This window comes from Heptranchias perlo, chromosome 32 (genome assembly GCF_035084215.1).
Source record: "Heptranchias perlo isolate sHepPer1 chromosome 32, sHepPer1.hap1, whole genome shotgun sequence".
Lineage (NCBI taxonomy): Eukaryota > Metazoa > Chordata > Chondrichthyes > Hexanchiformes > Hexanchidae > Heptranchias > Heptranchias perlo.
This window is the reverse complement of record NC_090356.1, coordinates 34,696,116-34,715,467: the sequence shown is the minus strand read 5'-3', so window position 1 is coordinate 34,715,467 and position 19,352 is coordinate 34,696,116. Positions and strand designations below refer to the sequence as shown.

General features: G+C 43.0%; 1 protein-coding gene across 1 annotated transcript in view; it reads right to left on the bottom strand.

The window, feature by feature from the left end:
* Window positions 1-19,352, bottom strand: part of LOC137301220 (ephrin type-B receptor 2) — a 1,084,770-nt gene that overhangs the window by 307,705 nt on the left and 757,713 nt on the right. The gene's annotated exons all lie outside the window — the stretch shown is intronic.

Sequence of the window (19,352 nt, the reverse complement as noted above, 5' to 3'; positions counted from 1 at the left end):
TTAATCAGATGCATTGTTTGACTGTTAATCACAGGTGTTGTTTGAGTGTTAATCACAGGTGTTGTTTGAGCATTAATCGCAGATATTTTTGACTGTTAGTCACAGTTATTGTTTGACTATTAATCACAGGTGTGTTGGGACCATTAAACTCAAGTGTGTTTTACAGTTAATCACAGGCGTATTTGATTTTTAATCACAAGTACAGTTTGAGTAATAATCACAGGTGCTGTTTGAAAGTTAATCAAAAGTGCTGTTTGACTGTTAAACACAGGTATGTTTGATGTTTTATCAAAGGTGCAGGGGCTGTCCCCTCTCGGCGTGGCTGATGACACTGGTTAGAAACCCACGCACACCTGCACAGCTGGCCTATAATGAAAGCCATGCTACCGCACACATCGTAGAGCACACCATAGGCCGCTTCAAACAACGCGTCCGCTGCCTGGACCGGCCTGGAGGAGCCCTGCAGTACTCCCCTGAGCGGGTGGGCAGATTCGTGGTGGCCTGCTGCATGCTGCACAACCTCGCCATCATGGGGGACTAGCCATTGCTACCAATGATTGGAGAAGACCCTGAGCCAGAGGTGGAGGAGGAGGAGGCTGAGGAGGAAGAGGTGGAGGAGCAGGAGGAGGAAGAGGCTGAGGAGGAACAGGAGGAGGAGGGGGTGGAGCCAGAAGAGGAAGTGGAGGAAGACGCACGGGTGCAGCAAGAACCACACACCTTGTCTGCGAGGGCTCTGTGTGCTCGCCTGATCCGTGCCCACTATCAATAATTGGAACTACATCCCCCAACTCACCAACAGTCCTACATTCCCCACCCTTCCTCTCCCACAAGACAATCAAATCGTCCTCCATCTGATTACACATTGGTTTCCCTCTCAGCTCATTGCGTAAATAAAAACCACCACCAAATGCAAAATCAAAGTCACTTTTATCAGTAAGTAAATGAAATTATGGAAACATAACAGAACTATTCCCCCTTGTGCATTCCCTTAGTGCCTGTTGTCCGTCTGCCTTCACTGATCCTAGAGCTCCTATGAGGTGCTTCCCAGTAGCTGCTGACCTTCAATTGAGGAGTGTGCAGATGGCCTTGGAGGACGACCTCGAGCAGCTCTGGGCCGGGAGGGCCCGGCTTCAGACTGCACCATTTCAGCATGGGCTGCAGCAGTCCGGCCTGGCTGGCCGAGAGGCAACAACAGGAGCACTGGCGGAGTGGCAGGGTGGGAGCAGGAATGCTGTCGTCCTGAGAGAAGACAGCAGGTCCGACTGCCATGGCGCCACTGCCACTCTCCCGGGGCGGTGCCTCAGTAATCCTGGTGATCAGCTGGAGAACGGATTGCTGGAGTGCTGTGATGCCCTGGAAGCCCCGTTCCACAGTGGTCCCCAGACCCATGATAGCAGCAGTCTGAGCTCCGAATGCAGCAGTCAGACCTTGGATGGCATCAGTTTGTGCTGCAATGGAAGCTGAGACATCAGTCATCAGACGCTGCATCATGGTGGGTTCCACAGGTGCACTGATGGAGGTGACCACCCGTTCCATGTGGGAAAGGATGGGCTCCAAGCTCTGCGCAAAGCCCTGCGCCAAGTTGGAGCTGGACTCCTCCATGCCCCTTCTCATTGTGCCCAGGCTTTCTGGCAGGTTTTCCAGTGCCCCAAGCATTTGTTGGTGTACGCCCATCAGCCGTCTTCTGTAGCCTGGCCCATCGAAGTCCTCATCTGACTCCTCGGTAGCAGAACTAGTGAGTGACCTCGCCCTCCGGCGAATGGCTCCTGTGGTATCCGTTCCCCCCGCCCCGGCTCCTGTGCACTTGTGCTCGGTGTCTCACCACGTGCAGATCACTCCTCTAACCTAACCTCTAAAGGACGCGCAGTGTCAGTCTCTGAGCTGGTGAAAGCAAGTGTGAGATCGAGTGACGGTGTGGCTTCAGTGTCCCCCGCCTCCTCCTCCCCTTCCTCTTCCCTCCCCCTCCTCCTCCTCCTCGGAGGGTGCCGTCACGTGTTCTTGGATACCTGCAATGACAAAGGAAAACAGGTTGAGTTGTGGAGTGGGGAGAGGAGCAAGTAAGAGGGGTGTGCTGACAGCATGTGCAGCACGTGAGTCAGGAAAGATTATGGGAGGAGGGAGATGTGGGAAAGGAGAAGGAGCATTAGATATGCAGAGACCCCCTCCACCGGGACCTTCAGCGTGGCATGTTATGAAGGCTGCAGCGATGGCCCGCCCAATTATCCGGAGTACGGTCTCCTCTAGGGGGGTGAGGATGTGTAAATGTGCCCGTCCACCCTCAGGTCCCTCCTGCTGCCGGCTGTTATGCGCCACCTTCTCCAGCAAGACAGAGGACAGTGTGTCAGTGAGTGTCCTGCAAGGTGTGTGGGTGATGTGCCTGTCATGGTCGAATAGCTGCCAGTTTGTATGACTTGTGAGTGGTGGTCGTGTGGCCTGCAAGTGTGACACTATGTGTGGGTGAGATGCAGCATGCCGAGTGCAGCATTGTGTATGGATGGGCAGTGTTTGTTGGTGGGTGGGTGACGGGGAGCGGTGGTTCAGTTGGTTGGATGTGCCACTTGACACTTGCATTCACTCACCATGACCACTTGTGTCAAATCATTGAACTTCTTTCGGCACTGCACCCACGTGTGTGGTGCAATGCTCCTGGCGTTTACTTCCTATGCAGAGCCTGCCAATGCCCGCGGAGCTGCAGACTGGAGGGTCTCCGGCCACTCTGCGGGTACATGTTGGCCCTCATTTCGTCCACCCTTTACACCAGGGCCTCCAGAGCATCATCGGAGAAGTGCGGAGCCCCCTCTCGTGCCGCTCCAGCTATCCTCCAGGCCATCTTTCCCTCTTGTAAGTAAGCTGTGCACCTGCCATTTGAAATGTGCACCTGCACCTTTAAGTAGTGCAGGCTGCTGATGACGTGCGTTGTGCACGCCCCATTTCCAACTTCCTCATTCTCCATGCAGAGGCTGCACGGGGATATCATGGGAAGTAGCAGGCAGCACGAAGTTCAAGTCCTGCCTGTGGTGGGTGTGGGGTGGGAGTGCATCACGATACCCCCGCCAGAAAACGGACCCTTCTCCAATTGTTCTCCCGTTGTGTTTGACTATTAATCACAGGGGCTGTTTGACTATTAATCACAGGGGCTGTTTGATTATTGATCACAGGGGTTGTTTGATTATTAATCACAGGGACTGTTTGACTATTGATCACAGGGTCTGTTTGACTATTGATCACAGGGGCTGTTTGATTATTGAGCACAGGAGCTGTTTGATTATTAATCACAGGGGCTGTTTGATTATTGATCACAGGGGCTGTTTGATTATTGATCACAGGGACTGTTTGACTATTAATCACAGGGGCTGTTAGACTATTGATCACAGGCAGCTATTGTTTGACTGTTAATCACAGGCGTGTTACGCACTGATGTGTTTGACCATTAATCACAGGTGCTGTTTGACTGTTCATCACAGGTGATGTGTGACTGTTAATCATAGTTATAGAGTCATAGAGTCATAGAGTTATACAGCACGGATAGAGGCCCTTCGGCCCATCGTGTCCGCGCCGGCCATCAGCCCTGTCTACTCTAATCCCATATTCCAGCATTTGGTCCGTAGCCTTGTATGCTATGGCATTTCAAGTGCTCATCCAAATGCTTCTTGAATGTTGTGAGGGTTCCTGCCTCCACAACCCTCTCAGGCAGTGAGTTCCAGACTCCAACCACCCTCTGGGTGAAAAAGTTCTTTCTCAAATCCCCTCTAAACCTCCCGCCTTTTACCTTGAATCTATGTCCCCTTGTTATAGTACCCTCAACGAAGGGAAAAAGCTCCTTAGTATCCATCCTATCTGTGCGCCTCATAATTTTGTACACCTCAATCATGTCCCCCCTCAGCCTCCTCTGCTCCAAGAAAAACAAACCCAATCTTCCCAGTCTCTCTTCATAGCTGAAGCGCTCCAGCCCTGGTAACATCCTGGTGAATCTCCTCTGCACCCTCTCCAAAGCGATCACATCCTTCCTGTAGTGTGGCGACCAGAACTGCACACAGTACTCCAGCTGTGGCCTAACCAGTGTTTTATACAGCTCCATCATAACCTCCTTGCTCTTATATTCTATGCCTCGGCTAATAAAGGCAAGTATCCCATATGCCTTCTTTACCACCTTATCTACCTGTTCCGCCGCCTTCAGGGATCTGTGAACTTGCACACCAAGATCCCTCTGACCCTCTGTCTTGCCTAGGGTCCTCCCATTGTGTTGGATTGTTAATATCAGGTGCTCTTTGACTGTTATTCACAGATTCTGTTTGAAAGTTAATCACAGGTATGTTGGGCCATCAATATCAGGTGTGATTTACAGTTAATCGCTGGTGTGTTTGATTTTTAATCACAGGGACTGTTTGACTGATAATCACAGGTACTGTTTGATTATTGATCACAGGGGCTGTTTGACTATTGATCACAGGGGCTGTTTGACTATTAATCACAGGGACTGTTTGACTATTGATCACAGGGGCTGTTTGACTATTGATCACAGGGGCTGTTTGACTATTGATCACAGGGGCTGTTTGATTATTGATCACAGGGGCTGTTTGATTATTAATCACAGGGAATGTTTGACTATTGATCACAGGGGCTGTTTGACTATTGATCACAGGGGCTGTTTGATTATTGATCACAGGGGCTGTTTGATTATTGATCACAGGGGCTGTTTGATTATTGATCACAGGGACTGTTTGATTATTGATCACAGGGACTGTTTGACTATTAATCACAGGGGCTGTTAGATTATTGATCACAGGGACTGTTTGACTATTAATCACAGGGGCTGTTAGATTATTGATCACAGGGGCTGTTAGACTATTGATCACAGGGGCTGTTTGATTATTGATCACAGGGGCTGTTTGATTATTGATCACAGGTGTGTAGGACCATTAATCACAGGTGTTGTTTGTGTTTTAATCACAGATTTGTTTGACTGTTAGTCGCAGCTATTGTTTGACTGTTAATCACAGGCGTGTTACGCACTGATGTGTTTGACCATTAATCACAGGTGCTGTTTGACTGTTCATCACAGGTGATGTGTGACTGTTAATCATAGTTGTGTTGGATTGTTAATAACAGGTGCTCTTTGACTGTTATTCACAGATTCTGTTTGAAAGTTAATCACAGGTATGTTGGGCCATCAATATCAGGTGTGATTTACAGTTAATCGCTGGTGTGTTTGATTTTTAATCACAAGTGCAGTTTGACTGATAATCACAGGTACTGTTTGACTGTTAATCAGAGGTGCTGTTTGACTGTTAAACACCGGTCTGTTTGATTTTTTATCAAAGGTGCAATTTGATTGATAATGTTTGACTGTTAATTACAGATATTGTTTGACTGTTAATCACGGGTGTGTTTGACTGTTATTCATAGGCGTGTTTGACGGTCATTCACAGGTGTGTTTGAACATTAGTCACAGGTGTTGTTTCATTATTAATCAGAGGCATTGTTTGACTGTTAATCACAGGTGTTATTGCACTGATATTCACAGGCACTGTTTGACTGTTTACTGCAGATGTGTTTGACCGTTAATCACAGGTGCTGAATGACTGTTGTTCACAGTTGTGTTTGATTGTTAATCACAGGTGCTGGTTCACAGTTAATCACAGATGTTGTTTGCCTATTAATCACAGGTGTGTTTGAAAGTTAATCATAGGTGTATTTTGACCATTCATCTCTGGTGCATTTGATTGATAATCACAGGTGCTGTTTGACTGTTAATCGCAACTGTGTAGGACCATTAATCACTGGTGATGTTTATTTATTAATCACGGTTGTGTTTGACTGTTAATCAGAGGTGTATTTGACCAGTTGTGTTTCACAGGTGTTGTTTGATTGGTAATCACAGGTATTGTTTGACTGTTAATCACAGGTGTGTTTGACTGTTAATCATAGGTGTGTTTGATGGTCATTCACAGCTGCGTTGGACCATTAGTCATAAGTGCAGTTTGACTGTTAATCATAGGTGTTGTTTGAGTGTTAATCACAGATATGTTTGACTGTTAATCGCAGGTATTGTTTGACTGTTAATCACAGGTGTTGTTGTACTGATATTCACAGGTGCTGTTTGACTGTTAACTATAGATGTGTTTGACCGTTAATCACAAGGATTGAATAACTGTTAGTCACAGGTGTGTTTGATTGTTAATCTCAGGTGCTTTTTGACAGTTAATCACAGGTTTTGTTTGAGTGTTAATCGCAGGTATTGTTTGACTGATAATCATCGGTGCTGTTTGACTGTTAACGACAGATGTATTTGATCATTAATCAAAGGTGTTGAATGACTGTTAGTCACAGGTATGTTTGAATGTTAATCGCAGGTGACCTTTGACTCTTAATCACAGTCGATGTTTGATATTTAATCACAGGTGTGTTTGACTGTTAATCACATCTATTGTTTGACTGTCAAGCACAGGTGTGTTTGATTTTTATTCACAGGTGCAGTTTGACACATAATCACAGTGCCTCTTGACTGTTAACCACAGGTGTGTAGGACCATTAATCACAGGTGTTGTTTGTCTGTTAATCACATCGGCTATTTGACTGTCAAGAACAGGTATTGTTTGATTTTTAAACAATGGTGCTGTTTGACTGCTGTTTGACTGCTGTTTGACAGGTGTGTTTGCCCATTAATCTCAGGTGTGTTTTACTGTTTGACTGTTAATCACAGGTGTGTAGGACCATTAATCACAGATGTTGTTTGTTTGTTAAGCATGGTTGTGTTTGATTGTATTTGACCAGGTGTGTTTGACCATTAGTTAGAATTTTTTTGACTGTTACTCCCAAGTGCCGTTCACTGTTAATCACAGGTGTGTTGATTAAAAGTCAAACAGAACCTGTAATTAACAGTCAAACTCCTATGATTAAGTGAAATTACACGTCAAACAGCACCTGTCATTAACAATCAAACAGTCGAACAACACCTGTGAATGAAATTCAAACACACCTATGATCAACAGTCAAACAACATTAGTGATTACCAGTGAAACAACACCTGTGAATAACTGTCAAACACACCTGTGATTTACAATCTAGCAACACTTGTGATTAACAGTGAAACACCAGCTGTGATTAACAGTTAAAAAGCACCTGTGATTAATGGTCAAACACACCTGTGATTAATAGTGAAACAGCATCCGGGCTTAGCAATCAAACAACACCTGTGTCCAAGAGTCAATGAGCACCTGTGATTAACAATCAAACAGATGCGATTGTGTTTGACCGTTAATCACAGGTGCTGTTTGACTGTTAATCATGAGAGTTGTTTGTCTATTAATCACAGGTGTATTTGATGGTTAATCACAGTTGTGTTTGAAAGTTAATCATAGGTGTGATTGACTGTTGCTATTTGACTGTTAATTACAAATGTTGGTTCAAGGCGTGCTTGAAAGTTAATCGCAGGTGCGTTTGAACAATAATCGCAGGTGCGTTTGAACATTAATCGCAGGTGCGTTTGAACATTAATCGCAGGTGCGTTTGAACAATAATCGCAGGTGCGTTTGAACAATAATCGCAGGTGCGTTTGAACAATAATCACAGGTGTGTTTGAACATTAATCGCAGGTGCGTTTGAACAATAATCGCAGGTGCGTTTGAACAATAATCGCAGGTGCGTTTGAACAATAATCGCAGGTGCGTTTGAACAATAATCACAGGTGCGTTTGAACAATAATCGCAGGTGCGTTTGAACAATAATCACAGGTGCGTTTGAACATTAATCGCAGGTGCGTTTGAACAATAATCACAGGTGCATTTGAACAATAATCGCAGGTGCGTTTGAACAATAATCGCAGGTGCGTTTGAACAATAATCACAGGTGCGTTGGAATGTTATTCACAGGTGTGTTTGATTTTTAATCACAGGTGGTTTGTTAATCACAGGGGCTGCTTGACTATTAATCACAGGTGTATTTGACTATTAATCATAGGTGTATTTGACTATTAATCACAGGTGTGTTTGAAATTTAAACATAAGTGTGTTTGACTGTTAATCGCTGGGGCTGTTTGATTGTTAATCACAGGTGATGTTCCAACATTAATTACTGGTGTTGTTTGATTGTAAGCGCTATATTGGGCTGTGTGGAGCCCGTTGTTTCAGCGCTACACAGTCTCTCTGACATCCAAGATGGCGTCTTGGATGCACACGCACATTTCCTGCATGACGTGTGCCGGACGCGATCTTGGTATAGGAGTTTGCGCAGGCGCAGATAACGAACGCTGGAATCATGTAAAGTAGGGAGAAAATGGCTTCAATCAGTGTGCAACGCTGATTCAAGTGATACACACCATTTTAGGACTTAACGCTCAACTAATTGCACAGTCTTAACCCCGACCATCTGAACGTGTCTTAGAATGCCTGGAGGACCCCCCACCAGTCCTATTTAAAGGGACCATGCAGGATTTACAGATTAGTGGCTGGATTATTGCTTCTGGCTGCCGAGACATTTGTAACTGTTTTTGGAGGTCTCCTAGACTTCAATACTAGGACGCAGGGACATAGTCTAACATTTAGAGCCAGGACATGCAGGAGTGAAGTTAGGAAATGCTTCTACACGCAAAGGGTGGGAGATGTTTGGAACGCTCTTCTGCAGACACAGTTGATGCTAGCTCACTTGTGAATGTTAAATCTGAGATTGATAGATTTCTGTGAACCAAGGGTATTAAGGGATATGGGGCTAAGACGGGTATATGGAGTTAGGTCACAGGTCCACCATGATCTCATTGAATGGTGGAACAGGCTCGGGGGGCTAAATGCCACTTGCTGCCTCTTGATAAGCAGCACCTTCTCCTGCAAGAAAGCGGGAGGTGTGTCTGAGTGATGTGCCTGTCATGGTTGAATAGCTGCCAGTGTGTGTGGCCTGTGAGTTGTGGGTGGCCGGCTTGCAACAGTGGTAATTTGTAAGGGTGAGAGGAAACATCTGATTGGAAGAGTTGAGTACTGATGGAAAGAGTTTGTTGGTATGTGGGTGATGGGGGTGTAGTGTGTGGTGTAGTTGGTCGGAGACACCACTTGACAGTTGACCTCACTCACCCTGACCACTCATGTCAGAGCATTGAACTTCTTCCTGCACTGCATCCATGTCCATGATGCTGTGCGTCTGGCATTGACTTCATCCCCCGCTGCCTCCCACTGTCTTTTGGATATATGTCTGGAGGGCCTCTTGTTGCTCACCCCCCGCCCCCGCCTCCCCCCCCCCCCCACCGCGGATAAAGGATGTCCCTCCTTCTGTCAACCTCTTGCACCAAGGTATCTAGTGCATCAGTAGAGAACCTTGATGCATGGACTCTCACAGGCCTGGTACCAACTCAGATCGGCAGGTTGGTGAGGTCTGGTGTGCAGATTGGAGGATGTGGGATTTAGTAGTGCGCAACCTTTATTCAATGTTTTAACATAAATCACCAGTGTGTAAACGTAAGGATGGGCCCTGCATCTGTGTTTTACATGTGCGATGTCTGATCTCTGTTCAGACTCAGTGGAGACAGTAGACTGTTATTTTCAGCAAATAACAGGTACCCAGCTACCTTTAAGAGATTTCTAAGAAACATCCTCCCTTTAAGAGATTGAGCTCCCCCTGGTGATGGAAAGTGTGAATTGCATTGATTCTACGTGCAAGTCCCGGAATGGAATGTTGATTACAGGTAAGTCCTTGGGCCGGCTGAATCTTGCGTCCTGCCTGTGCGGGGTCATTGGACGTGGGGTAACAGCTCATCACACTACCCGCGCCCAAAAACGGCCCTTATCCAATGTTTCCCCCTTAATCTCAGAAGTTTTTTGACTCTTATTCCTAAGTGCCTTTCATTGTTAATCACAGGTGTATTGATTAACAGTGAAACAATACCTGTGATTAACAATGAAACAACATGCGATTCACTGTAAACAGCACCTGTGATTAACGAACAAACACACCTATGACTAACAGTCAAATACACCTGCGATTAACAGTCAAATAGCAGCTGTGATTAACAGTCAAACATACCTGGGATTCACCATCAATCACACCTCCGAATAACAGACAAACAACTCCTGTGATTAACAGTCAAACAGCACCTGTGAATGAAATTCAAACAGACCTATGATCAACAGTCAAACAATATTAGTGATTACTAATGAAACAACACCTGTGATTAACTGTTAAGCAGCACCTGTGATTTAATAGTCAAACACACCTGTGATTAACAGTCAAACACACCTGTGATTAACAGTGAACCAACACCTGTGATTAACTGTTAAACAGCACCTGTGATTATCAAACACACCTGTGATTAATAGTGAAACAACACCTGTGCTTAACAATCAAACAGCTGTAATTAACAATCAAACAACACCCGTGACCAAGTGTCAAAGAGCACCTGTGATTAACAATCAAACACACCTGTGACTGTGTTTGACCCTTAATCACAAGTGCTGCCTGACTGTTAAACACAGGTGTGTTTGATGGTTATTCACAGTTGTGTTTGAAAGTTAAACACAGGTGTGTTTTACTGTTAATCACTGGTGCTGTTTGACTGTTAATCATAGGTATGTTTGATTGTTGATAATAGTTGCTCTTTGACTATTAATCAAAGGTGCTATTTGACAGTTAATTACTGGTATTGGCTCACAATTAATCACAGGTGCACTTGAAAGTTAATAGCAGGTGTGTTTCACCATTAATCTCAGGTGTGTTTCAATGTTAGTCTCAGGTGTGTTTGATTTTTAATCACAAGTGCTGTTTGACTGTTAAACACGGGTGCTGCTTGACTGTCAATCACAGATGTGTTTGATGGTTAATCACAGGTGTGTTTGAAAGTTAAACACAGGTATGTTTGGCTGTTAATTACTGGTCTGTTTGACTGTTAATCACAGGTGTAGGTTGATTGTTAATCGCAGGTGCTGTTTAACTGTTAATCGGAAATATGTTTGACTGTCAATCACAGATGTTGATTGACTGTTAATCAAAGCAGCTATTTAACTGTTAATCACAGATGTTGGAAAGCAGTTAATCAAAGGTATGTTTGATGGTCAATCACAGGCGTGTTTGACTGTTAATCACTGGTGCTGTTTGACCATTAATCACTGGTGCTGTCTAACTGTTAATCACAGGTGTTGTTTGACTGTTAATCTCAGAGGTTTTTTGACTATTATTCCCAAGTGCATTTCATTGTTAATCACAGGTGTGTTGATTAAACGTCAAACAACACCTGTGATTAACAAACAGAATCTGTGAGATTAGCACTCAAACATAATTGTGGTTAACAGTCAAACACACCTGTGTTTTAAAGTCAAACACGTGATTAATATTCAAACAACACTTGTGATTAACAGTGAAACAACACGTGATTCACGGTAAACAATACCTGTGGTTAACGAGCAAACACACCTGTGACGATCACACACACCTGTGATTAACAGTCAAACACCTATGATTAACAGTGAAACTACATGTCAAACAGCACCTGACATTAACAACCAATCACACCTGTGACTAACAGTCAAACACACTTGTGATTAACAGTCAAATAGCAGTTGTGATTAACAGTCAAGCACACCTGGGATTCACCATCAATCACACCTCTGAATAACAGACAAACAACTCCTGTGACTAACAGTCAAACAGCACCTGTGAATGAAATTCAAACACACCTATGATCAACAGTCAAACAACATTAGTGATTACCAGTGAAACAACACCTGTGATTAACTGTTAAACAGCACCTGTGATTAATGGTCAAACACACATGTGATTAATAGTGAAACAGCACCTGTGCTTAACAATCAGCTGTAATTAACAATCAAACAACACCCATGACCAAGTGTCAAAGAGCACCTGTGATTAACAATCTAACACACCTGTGATTGTGTTTGACCCTTAATCACAAGTGCTGCCTGACTGTTAAACACAGGTGTATTTGACTGTTAATCACTGGTGCTGTTTGACTGTTAATCATAGGTGTGTTTGATTGTTAATAACAGTTGTTCTTTGACTGTTAATCAAAGGTGCTATTTGACTGTTAATTATGGGTGCTGGTTCACAATTAATCACAGGTGTGCTTGAAAGTTAATAGCAGGTGCGTTTGACCATTAATCTCAGGTGTGTTTGAAAGTTAATCATAGGTGTATTTTGACCATTCATCTCTGGTGCATTTGATTGATAATCACAGGTGCTGTTTGACTGTTAATCGCAACTGTGTAGGACCATTAATCACTGGTGATGTTTATTTATTAATCACGGTTGTGTTTGACTGTTAATCAGAGGTGTATTTGACCAGTTGTGTTTCACAGGTGTTGTTTGATTGGTAATCACAGGTATTGTTTGACTGTTAATCACAGGTGTGTTTGACTGTTAATCATAGGTGTGTTTGATGGTCATTCACAGCTGCGTTGGACCATTAGTCATAAGTGCAGTTTGACTGTTAATCATAGGTGTTGTTTGAGTGTTAATCACAGATATGTTTGACTGTTAATCGCAGGTATTGTTTGACTGTTAATCACAGGTGTTGTTGTACTGATATTCACAGGTGCTGTTTGACTGTTAACTATAGATGTGTTTGACCGTTAATCACAAGGATTGAATAACTGTTAGTCACAGGTGTGTTTGATTGTTAATCTCAGGTGCTTTTTGACAGTTAATCACAGGTTTTGTTTGAGTGTTAATCGCAGGTATTGTTTGACTGATAATCATCGGTGCTGTTTGACTGTTAACGACAGATGTATTTGATCATTAATCAAAGGTGTTGAATGACTGTTAGTCACAGGTATGTTTGAATGTTAATCGCAGGTGACCTTTGACTCTTAATCACAGTCGATGTTTGATATTTAATCACAGGTGTGTTTGACTGTTAATCACATCTATTGTTTGACTGTCAAGCACAGGTGTGTTTGATTTTTATTCACAGGTGCAGTTTGACACATAATCACAGTGCCTCTTGACTGTTAACCACAGGTGTGTAGGACCATTAATCACAGGTGTTGTTTGTCTGTTAATCACATCGGCTATTTGACTGTCAAGAACAGGTATTGTTTGATTTTTAAACAATGGTGCTGTTTGACTGCTGTTTGACTGCTGTTTGACAGGTGTGTTTGCCCATTAATCTCAGGTGTGTTTTACTGTTTGACTGTTAATCACAGGTGTGTAGGACCATTAATCACAGATGTTGTTTGTTTGTTAAGCATGGTTGTGTTTGATTGTATTTGACCAGGTGTGTTTGACCATTAGTTAGAATTTTTTTGACTGTTACTCCCAAGTGCCGTTCACTGTTAATCACAGGTGTGTTGATTAAAAGTCAAACAGAACCTGTAATTAACAGTCAAACTCCTATGATTAAGTGAAATTACACGTCAAACAGCACCTGTCATTAACAATCAAACAGTCGAACAACACCTGTGAATGAAATTCAAACACACCTATGATCAACAGTCAAACAACATTAGTGATTACCAGTGAAACAACACCTGTGAATAACTGTCAAACACACCTGTGATTTACAATCTAGCAACACTTGTGATTAACAGTGAAACACCAGCTGTGATTAACAGTTAAAAAGCACCTGTGATTAATGGTCAAACACACCTGTGATTAATAGTGAAACAGCATCCGGGCTTAGCAATCAAACAACACCTGTGTCCAAGAGTCAATGAGCACCTGTGATTAACAATCAAACAGATGCGATTGTGTTTGACCGTTAATCACAGGTGCTGTTTGACTGTTAATCATGAGAGTTGTTTGTCTATTAATCACAGGTGTATTTGATGGTTAATCACAGTTGTGTTTGAAAGTTAATCATAGGTGTGATTGACTGTTGCTATTTGACTGTTAATTACAAATGTTGGTTCAAGGCGTGCTTGAAAGTTAATCGCAGGTGCGTTTGAACAATAATCGCAGGTGCGTTTGAACATTAATCGCAGGTGCGTTTGAACAATAATCGCAGGTGCGTTTGAACAATAATCGCAGGTGCGTTTGAACAATAATCGCAGGTGCGTTTGAACAATAATCACAGGTGTGTTTGAACATTAATCGCAGGTGCGTTTGAACAATAATCGCAGGTGCGTTTGAACAATAATCGCAGGTGCGTTTGAACAATAATCACAGGTGGGTTTGAACATTAATCGCAGGTGCGTTTGAACAATAATCGCAGGTGCGTTTGAACAATAATCGCAGGTGCGTTTGAACAATAATCACAGGTGCGTTTGAACATTAATCGCAGGTGCGTTTGAACAATAATCACAGGTGCGTTTGAACATTAATCGCAGGTGCGTTTGAACAATAATCACAGGTGCATTTGAACAATAATCGCAGGTGCGTTTGAACAATAATCGCAGGTGCGTTTGAACAATAATCACAGGTGCGTTGGAATGTTATTCACAGGTGTGTTTGATTTTTAATCACAGGTGGTTTGTTAATCACAGGGGCTGCTTGACTATTAATCACAGGTGTATTTGACTATTAATCATAGGTGTATTTGACTATTAATCACAGGTGTGTTTGAAATTTAAACATAAGTGTGTTTGACTGTTAATCGCTGGGGCTGTTTGATTGTTAATCACAGGTGATGTTCCAACATTAATTACTGGTGTTGTTTGATTGTAAGCGCTATATTGGGCTGTGTGGAGCCCGTTGTTTCAGCGCTACACAGTCTCTCTGACATCCAAGATGGCGTCTTGGATGCACACGCACATTTCCTGCATGACGTGTGCCGGACGCGATCTTGGTATAGGAGTTTGCGCAGGCGCAGATAACGAACGCTGGAATCATGTAAAGTAGGGAGAAAATGGCTTCAATCAGTGTGCAACGCTGATTCAAGTGATACACACCATTTTAGGACTTAACGCTCAACTAATTGCACAGTCTTAACCCCGACCATCTGAACGTGTCTTAGAATGCCTGGAGGACCCCCCACCAGTCCTATTTAAAGGGACCATGCAGGATTTACAGATTAGTGGCTGGATTATTGCTTCTGGCTGCCGAGACATTTGTAACTGTTTTTGGAGGTCTCCTAGACTTCAATACTAGGACGCAGGGACATAGTCTAACATTTAGAGCCAGGACATGCAGGAGTGAAGTTAGGAAATGCTTCTACACGCAAAGGGTGGGAGATGTTTGGAACGCTCTTCTGCAGACACAGTTGATGCTAGCTCACTTGTGAATGTTAAATCTGAGATTGATAGATTTCTGTGAACCAAGGGTATTAAGGGATATGGGGCTAAGACGGGTATATGGAGTTAGGTCACAGGTCCACCATGATCTCATTGAATGGTGGAACAGGCTCGAGGGGCTAAATGCCACTTGCTGCCTCTTGATAAGCAGCACCTTCTCCTGCAAGAAAGCGGGAGGTGTGTCTGAGTGATGTGCCTGTCATGGTTGAATAGCTGCCAGTGTGTGTGGCCTGTGAGTTGTGGGTGGCCGGCTTGCAACAGTGGTAATTTGTAAGGGTGAGAGGAAACATCTGATTGGAAGAGTTGAGTACTGATGGAAAGAGTTTGTTGGTATGTGGGTGATGGGGGTGTAGTGTGTGGTGTAGTTGGTCGGAGACACCACTTGACAGTTGACCTCACTCACCCTGACCACTCATGTCAGAGCATTGAACTTCTTCCTGCACTGCATCCATGTCCATGATGCTGTGCGTCTGGCATTGACTTCATCCCCCGCTGCCTCCCACTGTCTTTTGGATATATGTCTGGAGGGCCTCTTGTTGCTCACCCCCCGCCCCCGCCTCCCCCCCCCCCCCCACCGCGGATAAAGGATGTCCCTCCTTCTGTCAACCTCTTGCACCAAGGTATCTAGTGCATCAGTAGAGAACCTTGATGCATGGACTCTCACAGGCCTGGTACCAACTCAGATCGGCAGGTTGGTGAGGTCTGGTGTGCAGATTGGAGGATGTGGGATTTAGTAGTGCGCAACCTTTATTCAATGTTTTAACATAAATCACCAGTGTGTAAACGTAAGGATGGGCCCTGCATCTGTGTTTTACATGTGCGATGTCTGATCTCTGTTCAGACTCAGTGGAGACAGTAGACTGTTATTTTCAGCAAATAACAGGTACCCAGCTACCTTTAAGAGATTTCTAAGAAACATCCTCCCTTTAAGAGATTGAGCTCCCCCTGGTGATGGAAAGTGTGAATTGCATTGATTCCACGTGCAAGTCCCGGAATGGAATGTTGATTACAGGTAAGTCCTTGGGCCGGCTGAATCTTGCGTCCTGCCTGTGCGGGGTCATTGGACGTGGGGTAACAGCTCATCACACTACCCGCGCCCAAAAACGGCCCTTATCCAATGTTTCCCCCTTAATCTCAGAAGTTTTTTGACTCTTATTCCTAAGTGCCTTTCATTGTTAATCACAGGTGTATTGATTAACAGTGAAACAATACCTGTGATTAACAATGAAACAACATGCGATTCACTGTAAACAGCACCTGTGATTAACGAACAAACACACCTATGACTAACAGTCAAATACACCTGCGATTAACAGTCAAATAGCAGCTGTGATTAACAGTCAAACATACCTGGGATTCACCATCAATCACACCTCCGAATAACAGACAAACAACTCCTGTGATTAACAGTCAAACAGCACCTGTGAATGAAATTCAAACAGACCTATGATCAACAGTCAAACAATATTAGTGATTACTAATGAAACAACACCTGTGATTAACTGTTAAGCAGCACCTGTGATTTAATAGTCAAACACACCTGTGATTAACAGTCAAACACACCTGTGATTAACAGTGAACCAACACCTGTGATTAACTGTTAAACAGCACCTGTGATTATCAAACACACCTGTGATTAATAGTGAAACAACACCTGTGCTTAACAATCAAACAGCTGTAATTAACAATCAAACAACACCCGTGACCAAGTGTCAAAGAGCACCTGTGATTAACAATCAAACACACCTGTGACTGTGTTTGACCCTTAATCACAAGTGCTGCCTGACTGTTAAACACAGGTGTGTTTGATGGTTATTCACAGTTGTGTTTGAAAGTTAAACACAGGTGTGTTTTACTGTTAATCACTGGTGCTGTTTGACTGTTAATCATAGGTATGTTTGATTGTTGATAATAGTTGCTCTTTGACTATTAATCAAAGGTGCTATTTGACAGTTAATTACTGGTATTGGCTCACAATTAATCACAGGTGCACTTGAAAGTTAATAGCAGGTGTGTTTCACCATTAATCTCAGGTGTGTTTCAATGTTAGTCTCAGGTGTGTTTGATTTTTAATCACAAGTGCTGTTTGACTGTTAAACACGGGTGCTGCTTGACTGTCAATCACAGATGTGTTTGATGGTTAATCACAGGTGTGTTTGAAAGTTAAACACAGGTATGTTTGGCTGTTAATTACTGGTCTGTTTGACTGTTAATCACAGGTGTAGGTTGACTGTTAATCAAAGCAGCTATTTAACTGTTAATCACAGATGTTGGAAAGCAGTTAATCAAAGGTATGTTTGATGGTCAATCACAGGCGTGTTTGACTGTTAATCACTGGTGCTGTTTGACCATTAATCACTGGTGCTGTCTAACTGTTAATCACAGGTGTTGTTTGACTGTTAATCTCAGAGGTTTTTTGACTATTATTCCCAAGTGCATTTCATTGTTAATCACAGGTGTGTTGATTAAACGTCAAACAACACCTGTGATTAACAAACAGAATCTGTGAGATTAGCACTCAAACATAATTGTGGTTAACAGTCAAACACACCTGTGTTTTAAAGTCAAACACGTGATTAATATTCAAACAACACTTGTGATTAACAGTGAAACAACACGTGATTCACGGTAAACAATACCTGTGGTTAACGAGCAAACACACCTGTGACGATCACACACACCTGTGATTAACAGTCAAACACCTATGATTAACAGTGAAACTACATGTCAAACAGCACCTGACATTAACAACCAATCACACCTGTGACTAACAGTCAAACACACTTGTGATTAACAGTCAAATAGCAGTTGTGATTAACAGTCAAGCACACCTGGGATTCACCATCAATCACACCTCTGAATAACAGACAAACAACTCCTGTGACTAACAGTCAAACAGCACCTGTGAATGAAATTCAAACACACCTATGATCAACAGTCAAACAACATTAGTGATTACCAGTGAAACAACACCTGTGATTAACTGTTAAACAGCACCTGTGATTAATGGTCAAACACACATGTGATTAATAGTGAAACAGCACCTGTGCTTAACAATCAGCTGTAATTAACAATCAAACAACACCCATGACCAAGTGTCAAAGAGCACCTGTGATTAACAATCTAACACACCTGTGATTGTGTTTGACCCTTAATCACAAGTGCTGCCTGACTGTTAAACACAGGTGTATTTGACTGTTAATCACTGGTGCTGTTTGACTGTTAATCATAGGTGTGTTTGATTGTTAATAACAGTTGTTCTTTGACTGTTAATCAAAGGTGCTATTTGACTGTTAATTATGGGTGCTGGTTCACAATTAATCACAGGTGTGCTTGAAAGTTAATAGCAGGTGCGTTTGACCATTAATCTCAGGTGTGTTTCAATGTTAGTCTCAGGTGTGTTTGATTTTTAATCACAAGTGCTGTTTGACTGTTAAACACGGGTGCTGCATGACTGTCAATCACAGATGTGTTTGAAAGTTAAACACAGGTGTGTTTGAAAGTTAAACACAGGTGTGTTTGGCTGTTAATCACTGGTCTGTTTGACTGTTAATCACAGGTATATTTGACCAGGTGTGGTTGGCCATTAATCACAGGTGTAGTTTGATTGTTAATTACAGGTGCTGTTTGACTGTTAATCAGCAATATGTTTGACTGTCAATCACAGATGTTGATTGACTGTTAATCAAAGGTGCTATTTAACTGTTAATCACAGATTAATGGTAGGACCATTAATCACAGGTGTTATTTGATAGTTAATCATGGGTGTGTTTGACTCACAGGTATGTTTGACCATTAGTCACAGTTGCTGTTTAACTGTAAATCACAGGTGTGTTGATTAAACGTCAAACAGCACCTGTGATTAACAATCAAACACACCTGTGATTAATATTGAAACAACACCTGTGATTAACAAACAGAATCTGTGAGATTAACACTCAAACACAATTGTGATTAACAGTCAAACGCACCTGTGTTTTAAAGGCAAACACCTTGATTAATATTCAAACAACACCTGTGATTAACAGTGAAATAACACGTGATTCATGGTAAACACCTGCAGTTAATGAGCAAACATACCTGTGCCAACCTGACAGTTAAACCGCATGTCAAACAGCACCTGACATTAACAACCAAACACACCTGTGATTAACAGTCAAATAGCAGCTGTGATTAACAAACACACCT